This window comes from Neodiprion fabricii, chromosome 3, assembly GCF_021155785.1.
Source record: "Neodiprion fabricii isolate iyNeoFabr1 chromosome 3, iyNeoFabr1.1, whole genome shotgun sequence".
Lineage (NCBI taxonomy): Eukaryota > Metazoa > Arthropoda > Insecta > Hymenoptera > Diprionidae > Neodiprion > Neodiprion fabricii.
The window spans coordinates 24,580,159-24,593,158 of record NC_060241.1 but is presented as its reverse complement, the minus strand read 5'-3'; the positions used below and the strand labels follow the sequence as shown (position 1 = coordinate 24,593,158).

The 13,000-nt window shown below is 43.8% G+C and overlaps 1 protein-coding gene across 9 annotated transcripts in view; it reads right to left on the bottom strand.

Moving 5' to 3' along the window:
• The window catches only part of LOC124177183 (CUGBP Elav-like family member 4), a 528,908-nt gene that overhangs the window by 258,398 nt on the left and 257,510 nt on the right, over positions 1-13,000 (bottom strand). Inside the window, exon 1 of one of the 9 annotated variants that reach the window (XM_046559293.1) lies at positions 10,027-10,048. The exons of the other annotated variants lie outside the window; for them this stretch is intronic. The gene's annotated coding sequence lies outside the window, so the exon portion shown is untranslated. Of the gene's footprint in view, positions 1-10,026; positions 10,049-13,000 lie in introns of those variants that run through there. 9 annotated transcript variants of the gene reach the window in all.

The window sequence follows — 13,000 nt, the reverse complement described above, 5'->3', positions numbered from 1 at the left end:
ATAAATACGATTCAAGATTATTGCGAGAAAATCTGAATAATCCTGAGACGTGGTGTTGTATGCAAGGTATCCATTTTTATGGGAATTATGCGGTAAATATGTCCTATTCACAACTTGTGCTTGTAACCAATGATCGCAATACACTTTTTGAGGAAATGAGAGCAGCATATATGTATAGCCACGTGTTCACGAGATGTGTACAAGTACGTCAATTTGTCGGAATATAGATTGGATAAGATCTGAAACGCCGCGAAACCACCGTGCAAAGAGTGCGGCGCTGCGACCGTATGTACCTACCATGTACTCGTGGCGGAATAATCTCAAAGCAAAAGCGTTATTCGATGGAACCTCTCGGGAGAGTGAAGAGCGAGGGCTTCGGAGGCTGCTGGCGTGGATCCGTCAGCTACAAAATAAACTCATTCCGCACAGCGAACTACACAGGCGCGAGCAATACTAATGCAAAAATACATGTACATGGATACACGTGAACGCAAGAGAGACCCCAGGGATTCCCGTTACTCCTACTCCGTAAAGATTCTGAATAATTATGTTGATCGCGAAGGCAACGAATCGGCAACCGTTTGAACAGATTGATTACGCTTTCAGTGCTGATCGAATCAAGGCACGAATTCCCGAGGACATTGAAATGTTGGCAGGACAGGGAAGATGTTGGAGACGGTTGGGAACCTCTTGTCTCAAAGTACGAATATATCTTGTCGACACTCAAAGTCTTGTGGATTTACGTGTCGCACTCCTTCTGCACTTCGTTGATCCATTTAGCGAGTGCTTATTCAGAGAAACGTTGGAAATAATTTCTGGTTCAGGTTTCATTTATTATCTCCGAAGTGGGACCGAATTTGCGACTGGCTGCCTTTCAAGTATTTGAAACTTGGGTACTCTTATAAGAGCGTGCTGATTCGCTTGTCAAATTGCTGATTATGAGTCGCTAGAATATCTGAGTAAACGAGGATCACTTTGAAGTTGCAACAAGAAACGCGAGCTGTAGCTTTAGCGTAATTTTATAAAATGCATTGTCACATATACGAAAATTTTTTCCTCAAATTGAATCCAATGTATATTTTAAACTATATACTCGATAGGTTGAACCGTAAGGATAAGTTTCGCGGTATAGAAAAAATTTCAAACTGACATACGTCGCGTGTAGAAAAGAAACGTCGTCCCGCGTCAATAACGGGTAGGAACCAATATTCCGGGAGAATGTGACAAAATGTTTTCACCAATTCGGCGACATCTCGATTCAATTTAGTCCTGAGGGTAAGATTCGAGCTTCAACTGACAACTACTTGCGGGTGGCCGACCCTTTTGCATTCAAGCATTGTGAACATAGGTATAGGAATTGCGGGTGTTCGCGAAAATGAGTTGACAGTATATCGGTGTCATTTTCCGTCGCGCCCCCACGAACTCGCTTCACTGCCGATGACAGTGCATCGAAGTAAATTCAGGCTGAGGAGTAGGAGTCAACGTCGATTCCGCCCGGCGCAGCGGGTTGCGACGATCCGCGACGCGGGCCGCGGTGCCAAGTGACGGTAGTGAAATTTGACCCCCGGGGAAATCATCTTAGAGAGGCGTCCGTGGCTGTCTGATCAGGTTGAGAGGAGAAGAGGAAGAATAAAAAAAAGTGACCATTCGCGGCAGGACGTTGGTAATATCGGGCACGACTCGAGTCTGCAAACGGCATTCATATGCCGGAGGCGACCGTAGCAGCGTGCCTGCTTGGTAACACTGTGGTATGCAGTTGATTATGGAAGCTATATGAAGGGGCTCGACGTGCCCTAGCATCTTGAGTACCCTATGAGCAGAGAGAGAGAGAGGGAGAGGGAGAGAGAGAGAGAGAGAGAGAGAGAGAGAGAGAGAGAGAGAGAGAGAGAGAGAGAGAGAGAGAGAGAGAGAGAGAATGACAGACAGAGAGGTACCTTCGGTCCTCTACTCTCCTCTCCACTCCTCTCTGCTAGCAGCTAAGTCAAGCCAAGGAGATAGGTGAGCCTCCTACGCTCACGGTGAGGTATACACACTGATTCTCAATCCGCGAGACTCTTCTTCAAATATCAAGGTGAAATGGTCGCGTCTGGAGGTCAGTCATTGTCCAGCTCAAGACCCATCTTCAAACACTTCTCATTACCGGAGCATTTCGGCCAAGGAGTTGGGCCTGCTTCCAAGACTCGTCAAAAACTGTAACGCTGATCCTAATTCTGATTCACAATCAGTGAAACTTCGAGTATTAGTAGAGCGCAATAAGCGATTAAAAAGTAAGATTTTTCTTATCAAGTACGAGTTTAAGCCATCTATTGAAGAGGCAACCTCAAACCCGTAATCTAACTAATTACGTTAATTGGTATAATATTCTTTCAGGGGGGCTCTCAGAATCGGTGGAGTGTTGCCAATGGCATTGTATGGGCGGCGGGCGCGGTCGAGACCGCCGGAGGCAGATTAATAATACAGACATGTCTCTGATATGTTTACGTGCTAAGGATGTGGTTGAGTAGTCGAAGGTTTCGAACGAAAGATGAAGGATGGTTCGGAGCCGGTAAGGTGGAGCTTACCACCCACCCTCCAACCCTGTAGTACACAGCTTCGGCAACGTCCTAAGTTGCTGTGGAGGTATTACCGTTATTACTACCCCCCCCTCAATTCACCTGACGTTTCTCATCCTCTATTTATCAGTCCTTCTCCGTGCCGCTCTGTCTTACGTTAGCAACATATACGTCCGTACGCCCGTGTATGTGTGTATGTCTATGCCTATGTGCCCGAATGTCTCGCAGATATAAACTAAGGCTTAATTATTCTGATGCGTTTGATTTACGGTCTCGTCAAACTGATGGAAATTTACCAGTCCTAAATTATTGCGGTATCGAAATACTCGGGGATGAATGTGTACAGCGTTTTTTTGAATAATTTAATACCTCTTCTTACCTCGGAATCAAAACTTGAAAGCACCTCAGGGTGGATTGTTGGTATATGGTCTGAATAATATTACATACCTCGTGTGGGAAACCTACACTTGAAGAATTTCTGTAAATCACCGCCCACAAGGTATTACCAAGACACAAAGTGTCCCTATCATATGAAAACTGATACGAGCTTTACACTTCATACATTTCCTGGCCGACAGAATTAATTTGATACTTTTTGTAACAATATTGAAGAATCATCTGGACATAGATTTTGAAATTATACCAATGACGTGGTCTGAATTAGTCAGCTACGAAGACTGATAGAAACACGCTGAGTAAAAAAAGTTTGGCGAAGCTCACCGAATGAAAAAGAGTGAGTAATTCAGTTTATGTATTTTGAGCCGAACTCTACGTCAATTTTTAAAACACTTCGCGTCGTTAAAAAAATATCAGATCCACCCTACAGATTCAAAGTTTTTCCCGCAGCGTAAGTTTGACCGTCTGTTTGAATCGGGGTCTTTATGGTAGCAGTCAAAAGTCAGATCCAGGCTTGTGCAAGTGTGCAGCGGAAGAGCAGCAGCTCTGTATTCCTCACCCTCGTCTTTGCGAGACGGAATTGGTTTTAAATTTGAACATTTCATTGAGAGTTTAATAAAAGATATTACGCCCTAAGGGTTCCTCTGTCGAAGATCTATAAAGAGTAACGACCCTTCCTTATTCGAAGAGTCAACTAAGAATTTCACGCTAAGCAAATGGTCCTACAACATGTCGGACGTATAATATTTAACGGCACCCTCAATAACAATCCTTACAGAAGTAATATATTGAGAAGCATCCTGCGCACCGATGTCGAAATAGGACCATCAAATTTTCAAAAGTTTAATTGCCGGGTTTGATACTGTCGTTGCGTAACTAAGCACGAGAAAGTGATTGAAGCCTTTATTCCCGGGGCATAAGACTTAAGACCGCCGTCTACACTGGCAATGAGCGAGGGTCTTAAAATAATTGCAATTCAATTCAATCTGAAGTACTGAATTTAACGACAGTAAGGTATACGCTGTGTTGTTGTGTTTTTTTTTTCAACTCTTTTTTCACCCAAATACGGATTAACAACCGTATAAAAACACACGCGTCAACGGAAACTGATTTTATATTCGACGGGCCGGAAGACCGTGAGGGCGAAATAGTGGAAAAGTCAACTTCGAAACATTCTTGTGAACCCAGCCGAAATCCAGCCATCCACGACAGGCTTACGAATTCGTGAGCCTATTTTAACGAGCTGCCTGAGGATCGAAGCCCTCCGGGCGCCCCTACAAATTGGCCATTTTATTGAGGGATGTTTCAGTCATACTTAAATGAGAGGGCCGGTTTTATTCATCCGAAACGGTAGTGGAGGGGTTATATAGCAGGCGAGAGCAACCGTAGCGAGAGATTTCAACGCTGAATCCGAATCGGAATTGGGATTCGCGTCGATTCGTTCGTCAATTAGGGTGAAAGCACGAGCGAATTCCGTTAAGCCGAAGGTACATTCAAACTGTTTCCGCGGCTCGACTCGAACGCTAATAAAAATAAGAACAACAATGACTCCCCTCGCTGTACAGCGGATCCCGTCTCGTTTTCTTAGTCCAGTGAACAGGCTAAAAACCACCAAATACGAACCATGCGACTGATCATGACAAAATAAAGCGCTTTTGAGTAGTCTGATTTTAGGCAGATCGAGGCAGTAAGTCACATATGATTCCGAGTGCGAAAATCGATGGATCCGGTTAACCACTCACAAAAAAGAAAAAGATAAAGAAACTGTAGAAACATTCGTTGTTCTATTTAAACGGTGAACTACGTTGACGAGCTCTGTTCACTGTTAATTTCCTGTCTCGTTCAATCCCTCGGAAGAGAGTCGAATAAAAGAACCTGGGCTAGACCTTATCACGTCTTTCTCAAAGTTCTGTCGGGGAATCGCGCACGAGATGACCAGAGCACCGAAATAAATTTGAAAATCTTAACTGTCTTTCACCCTTATATTTCACAGTTATTCGGGCGGGAATGTACAGTGAGACACACTGATGAGAGGAATAATATCGAGAGAAATGGAGTTGAACGCAAAGCCTGAAAAAGTTTGGTGCACGAATCAGTCGCGTTGAAAATCACTATCAGCAAATATCCGATAGGTGAAAAGTCTGGCTAGTGCGGATCGTCAAAGTTTCCGGTTTAAAAATGTGGTTTAGATGAAAGATAGGCAGTAGCTGAATCCACATCTTCTGATTCCAAACTCTTGGAAAAGTCGCGTCCCTCTCTTACGGAAGAGAGAACCACGAGTGAGTGCCGGTAGAATAGAGAGGAAGAGGCAAAAGTTCCTCCATTAGCGATAACAATGAAAGATGGACACCAGGGTCCGTCCGATCATCTTGACAAACACGAACAATGCCTCCTACTCGTCCCACAGCCAACTAGACGTCATCTTATACCCGGCTAGTCAAACAACGTGATCCAGGGGCAGGCTAATCGTAATCAGTGATCCCAGATGAATGATTTACTCGATTGAGAACAACAGAAATTTATTCGGAAAATTATCTGTCTTTCGATCCTACTCGGAGAAGGCTCAATATTCAAGTTCCGCTTGCATCGCGTGTGAAATGAACGGCTTTTCTTGCCGCTATTCGAAAATTGTGGGAGAATGTAATGCGGACAATTTTCACTGCCGGATCAGCTTGTTGTAACTTGATACGTTTTAAGATCATAAACTAAACGATGGCTCAACGCGGTGGATTTTCGAGCTTACGCCGTACCGGGTAATCGAACGCGAAGCATTAAGCACAGATTGCCGGGCCGGTTGATGCAGGGTAATTTGATACGAGTTACAAGGAGTAACCACCGTAATCCACTCAGCGTGTTAAAACTACGAGTTTTATTACGTTCGCATTTAGTTGGGAATAAATTAAAACAATTTCGAATACCTCTCCACAGCCTTTACAGCCCGTAACAAAGTTGTAATTTCACTTCCTCGCCTAGGCAGAGGGTCGCAAATTCTGCTCGTTTTCTCGAATCATCATTTTCCGTACGAACCGTTTCTCTGCTTCCACGATGAAGGAAGGAAAAATATGACAATGAACGTCGAGGAAAACAACTTGGCTAAGCTGCTGTCGAATCGGTGATTTCAGGGTTTAAAACGTAGTACTCAACTTTATATTTTCATCGGTTCCTCATATCATGAATATGAGCTCGAGCCGGTTCTTGTTTCAACATATTCAACAGAATTTCAGAAGAACGAGCGAGTAGATTTATTGTTAATCAGTTTCAGGGAAATTGATATGAGTTCAATTTAACGTGTCGGAGAAATATAGATCCGAATAAACCGCTAATAAACTTGGCAATATCATTTTTTTTGAAAGTCACAAATGTCAGGCGTGCAGGATGGTACAAACTTATTTCTGAAGTTTAGTTTCGGATGCTCGTCAACAGAATTTAAAGGGAATTACTTGAGAACTGCCGAAATATTCCTCAACTTTTTTTAAATATTATTTTCATAAAATAATTGTGAAAAAGCGCAAATTTTGGAGTTGTGATTTCAGAATGCATCAGCAAAATTGTGATCGTAGCTTCGTATCTGCAAAGAAGATTCCAATCATCGTAATCCGACGGAAACTCAATACGCTACAGGCAACAGAGTTTCTTCGCGAAAAAATGACTGCCTGTTTAATTTTATACGGATAGCTGTCATTCATTGCTAATAATCTAAACGACGTCAAAACATCATTGACTTTTTTTTCCAGCCTAAAAAGAAAGCTTGTCGTTTACCATGAGGAAAATACAACTTGATGCAATTACCATTTTTCCATTGTCTCAATCGGGTAATCGAGGCTATTTCTCCTGTGTAACTCCTAACCTTTTGATAATTCACACTCCGAGGATAACCGACGTATTACTTGGAATAAAGTAAAGACGAGATAAAATTACTTTTAAGTCGTACAAGGGTGTGACAACGGTGGTTGTAGAAAATAAAACAGAGCGAAAGAGATGGAAGGGAGATGGGTCGAGCAAAAGGTACAGCGCAGGACTTTATACATGATTTCCCTCGAGTCCCGAACTAAAGCATTTCTGGCAATGCACTCTCAGAAGCACGCGCTGGCCGACGGCCGACTGGTCACGCTGGTATCTCACTCGCTAGGAGAGTTGCCCAATCATGCATGCATTACGAAATTCGACAGCAAAGTAGAACAAGAAGAACAGAGAGGAAGCCCCGAGCTCGACAGCAACGTCGGCGAACCGAAGGATCGGGTACGAGGGACGAGGACGTCAAGGGCCAAGTTCCACTTCGCCTGTCCTGTAGTCGAAGGGACTCGCATAGGTAATAAGGTATCTTGGATCCAAAGATCACAAGTTTGAGGAACGCAAGTTCGGCTGACTTGCGGTGAAAGAGAAGCCCTCGACCATGAAATTAAGGTAAAAATGCCAAATTATAGACAGTGTCCTGATATGCCATGTTAGTCTCGCAGGATCCACAGATTGATCAGACGGTTCACCAGCGAATAACATGTGGAAAAAGTTCAATCAAACGGAAGGTGAGTTTCCGCCGAAAATATGTTGGAAGTTCATATATTGATTGATTCGGCGGAACGGATACCTTCGACTGCAAAGGACATTTGAAGACTGGAAATTCTTCAACCTTGCAGTAACGTAGCGTGACCCTTGGCGGTGGACGACACGTGTCAAACATTCCGATATATTTACTTTGAACCATGTTTCAGGAGCTGTGAATTCCACGATTACGTCACATCGTTCTCTCACTCTGTCCTACAGCTCCGTCTCGCTCTTTACTCTCTCGCGTAACTTTCTCGGTAGCAGAATTTCAGCGGTGTCAATCAAGAACTTCATAAAAAAAAAAAAAAAATACTCGTTCCGATCCGAGAACGAAAAGTTATATTACATCGCGGCTAGCTCTCTCTCCTCGTCAAATTAAGCACCGCGAGGCGGTCCCTGGTTTATACACCTTCTTGGAAAAGAGTAATTTCATCCAACGCTATGCGATTCCACTCTGCGCATTTTCATAGACGTATGGGGGTGGTATTTTTTCGTTCTCACTTTGTCCGAACGTTGCAGCTGGTCGTTTGCACCTTGACGGAAGGGGCCGCGAGAGACTGAAGGTAATGACTACCCAGCTGCTAGCCACAAAGCACTTGCGTGTTTCAAACCTATTCTACAACTAGCTCTTGAGCTCATATTCCATTTAACCGTCGAGTTTAACTTACCTGTATTTTTTAATCATACGCTCGATGCCTATAAACCGTAAAATGAAACCAACTGTTAGTTACGCTCATAAGCGTATCTCGAGAAATGGATCGTTTTCAAGAGACATGTCATGTGGTATTTTCGCATTCGAGTGACTCGAAAAGGTCGGAAAAACAGTTAATAAAAACGATTCACTAAGGCAAGAAGTAGGTAGACGACTTAATAAATCGACTTGGGCCTGCACCAAAACCTCAATTAAAATATAAAATTTCAGCTATTTTTCTCAAGTATATCAGTTTCGATACTGCTCCAAAACTTGCTTGATAATTGATTTGATTCTGTACAAGATGATACTTTAGTATACAAGAAAATAGTTTTGCAACATTTGGTCCGATTTGGGACAAATTTTTGGGCTAGTCATTTTTACTGTCGAAAGGTGAGAACTTACTCATCAAGGCAGTCGATGAAGCTGGTCCAGACATCAAGTGAGGTATTAAAAATGATATGGAAACGCAGGAGATGTATGACTCATTGCAGAGTGTTTCATCGACGTTTGAAACATAAGAATCTACGGTAGGTATATGAAGTGTTACACGGTTAAATTGACATTGGAAATTACGATATTATTTGGAAAAATAAAGAGCATCGGTAACTATGTGAAGTGTATCAGCAGCAGACAGCTGCGGTGAACAGTTGCCTTTCCGCACTCGTTAATAAATCGATGAACAAAATCCGCTTGTTGGCGGAAGCAAAGTCAGACACGTTTTGCGTGCTTATGACGCGAAGCTGTTGTATTTGGAGCTTTGGCCCGGGATTTTACGAACCAAATGATAGCGCATTCGATGGAACACGGGCGGCCGGCTAAGAAGATTATCGATGCTTCGACGCGTTGCTGCGAGCTTAACAGAATCCACGAATAATTCGATAAAATGCCTATACGCCCGTTTTAATTGGACCGAAATCGAGCACGCCCTGTTATTCGAAATTCAAAGCCTGCCAGCCGTTATCGCAGATCGTAGAAGTGCCACGAGGTGTTAAATTAGCGTCTAAAAACCTTATCAGCGCGTGCAATCGCACGAAAGTTCGTCTACACGGCTTAACGATCAAGACTTCGAATTTTTCATCTCCGAGTAGCTGGCTTTCCGATAATATTTCCCGGACGAAATTCCGCAAGCTCGTTTAGCTCCGGTTCGCTCCACCAAACACACTTGAGTGAATCGATTCGGTAACACAAAGCGAATTTGCACGCATTTGTGCCTGCATCAAGGATTACAGGAAATCGCGTTCGAGTACAGTGACAAGGTACGAGTCTCCGGGGGCTGATTTCCAAGTCAACGCGATACTCAACAGCCTCGTGCATTTAACGATTGCTACTGTTCCACGGGCTGCGGACCGCTTTGGGCACACCCAAATTTCTCTTCGTTTATGCTCGCTGCACAGGTGAACATGCGGATGCTCCGAATCTCGGACCAAATTTGGAACAAGATAAGCTAACTGTGCGTCTTTACGAGAGATGATGTGAATCGAGAGTCAGGTAAAAATCTAGATCTTGTCACGGTTGGCGGCCTGTTAATAAATGCATGTAAACGAATTAGTATAATAATTTATCATATGCTGCAACGGCTACTCGAAGCTGTTGTTCGGATAGGCAATCGATCCAAATCTTGCTGTGCTTTGGTTCTTAAACTACTCGGTTCATACGATTAAGATCGAACTTCATTTACAATTAGGATATGTTCGTTTGATCTGTTGATTATGTCCGCTAATTTTTTTCTCTCTCGAATTTATAGTACGATCTACACAGATACATCCTCGATTTATCAACTTCGGTAGAAATGATCTATACGACCTTATAAGTTCTGGTCAAATGGAGATCATAGCTACATACCCAATTTCTGAAGGTGATACATAAGGTACTCGTCAGTGCTGCAACTTACCTGGAAAAAGAAAACGAGCACAATAATTAGAACAGTGTAGATTCAATTCAATGAATCGATTATGAAATTCGTTCAATCTTGTCACATGCGATGAAAAGCAGATGGTTACATATACAGGATATTCGTGTCATTATGAAAATACAAGCTTTTCACAATAAAGAAGAAATATCTCCTTGAATAAAAATTATAATGTGCGTATGGATTTAATGATAATTTTTTTTTTCTCTCTTCGTGTACCTAATTTCCGCTCCTGAAATTCTCAATGCCATTAATCATTTCGGACGAACGCTGAAAAACAATTACGCTCGTCTTCCCTTGAATTATTGATTCAAAAAAAAAAAGTTACTTGACTGCAGCAAGCAGCTCGTGTAAAATAAAAAAATTATAGCTGAAGGCCAATGAATGATATATGTATAAGATTGACAGGCATGACTGCCACAGAGGAACGGGGACGGGGGCGGGGGGGTAGAAGAGGGTAAAAGGGGGTGACACTGACGGACTGACGGTTCGGGCGCTCGCCCCTCGTCCCCGTAGCCGGGTATGAAATGGGAGATATATCCCCAGGAAATGATTATAAATGAAGCCATCCCAGCTCCGCGAGTCGAGGAACTCGCCCGCCACTGCGACAAAGTAAGAAGAATTGATGATGTCAAAAAATAAGAAAAGTGTACGTACACCGGTGTGAAATTGGACTGCTTGTTCCTTGGCAAAAATAAGATATAATATTTGAATGAGCAGGAATAAGCCATGAGTAGAATGATATTGTTTTGGAAAATATATATCAGCCACGGTGCGCGTAGGACCGTGGGCACTTTGCTACACGAGAATAAGATATGAACTAGGAATATACACGTAATACGCGAGTTTCATGAAATGTGCGCGCGCGTGAGAGTAAGAAACGGAAACGAGATCGTGGAGGATGAGATTGGGAGAGTAGGAGAGAAAGAGAGGTATTGATTGATTGATCGGTATTTATTAATGCCCTAGTTTAACTATGGGGCAAATAGTTAACAAGATGGAAATAGTAAATAAAAATAACGTAACAAATTATAAAAATTTTGACAATGCAGATCGGACTTATGCATAAATTAATAGAACTAAAACTAAAACTAAAAAACTGAAAAACAGAGAGCGAGAGAGAGGAAAATTCAACGGGTAAAATTTAATTAGAAAACAAGTAATATCTAGCGGTGTACATGTTTGTTAGCAGTTAACGAGCTTCATGCAAGCCGGAATAGATCAAATATGGAGACTCCCGCGCCGAGCGTTGCTTTTGTAATTGAGTTTGGCTTACTAATTAGGTGGCCCGTACGCCACGTCGGAAGAAGAGTCAAGGCCCTCTCCCGCGATCGTCGCACCTGGCCGCATGGGATAATTACAAGTTTCGATTCCGGAGCACCGTGGGCGGCCTCAGAGCTCGAGAGATGACCACGGGGTCGCGGGACGCAGTGCAAACTGCGACATTGCCATATCGGATTAATGTCGGGGCTGATAGAGCGGATAGAAATTGAGTAATTTAATAACTGTAAATTTGCATTTGTGTTGTTGTGGTCGGTTCGCCGTCGCCGCAACCCCCGCGGACAGGACCTGCTGCAGGCCGATCGGCGTGTCGACGTTTGGCGTCGATACACGGAGCCTTTCCCTCCGGGCATATCATTTCATAATTACAAGGGGGAGGGGGGTTTGTCCGATGCCAGTATTGGCGGCATCCCCGCTTCCGTCACCCTCTCCCCTGCAATTCGGCAATCCTCCGCGAATCGAAAAATATTGCAACCGAGTCACCTCCACCCGTAGTGATATATCTTGCGGGTTTGCTGGGTTGTTTGTTTTTGAATTTTCTTACTTGCAGGGTCAGATCTGCTTCTCTCGTGCTGTAATGATTGATTTCGCTATATACCGGACGAGATAAGAACGCGAGACGCGAAACTGGGACAGCTATAGGCGGGAATGTTATTACACAGCTGCTATATATACTGCGGGGCAATTACGAGCGGTACACTTTTTCCATTCCGGGACGATCTCGAGATAAGTGTATAGCCGGATTTTCCTTGCGTCAGCACTCTCGAAAGATACGAGCGGAGGAGGAGTAGGAGGAGGAGGGGGGAGGAGAAAATTCGCCGTTTTCTCCTGCACCACCGGATACGGCCCTCGCGCCCTCCACTCTTCCTCTTCCTCTTCGCCTTCCTCTTTTCCTTCGTGTTCCTCTTCTTCAGCATCAGCTTCAGCTTCTTCCTCCTCTCCGCAGCTCAGTTGAAGTTTGAGCAGCGGTCGAGGTCGGCAATATTTCACAACGCACCGAGACATAGATTCACGGTGTATGCATAATATTTGCCGAACGAGCGGGAAAATTAGAAATACGGTAAGCCGCTTTTCTTATCAGCCCCATAGTTTACGATGACAGGCTGGAAAAGGGGTCGACCGAGACGTGGCGAAGAAGAAAGTTGGTGCAGCGTGGGGCGTGGGACTCTTTTTTCGCCCACAGAGGAAAGCTGCCCTGGAAACCCGTACGACGGTTTTGCAGCACTCGTTGTCACCTTCAGCTTTCCAACCTTCTGACCGTTTTGCAGCTTTGGTCTTCTGGACCAGCGAACCTAGCCACCGAAAACGGCAGATGACGACAAAGGATTTCCTCGGTTTGACTCTTAATCTTTCACACGCTGCCTTTCAAATGGCTGCCTGCTATGGGTTTCTATGTTGCCTGCAAGGGCCTCCGGCAAATATGAAAGACACGTTTGAACTCCGATGATTAGGGTGATGAAAACGATATTCAAGTTCAACTACGTGATTGGCTTCCAGCGGTGGACTTTTATATTAACAAGTTGTCAATTCGTTGTCAGATCGGTGTCTAGTTTGTAACGAAATATTTTGGAATTTTAGTAACCGTCACAGTATTTCTATTCTGCTGATCCAGACGCTCCTGGCTTT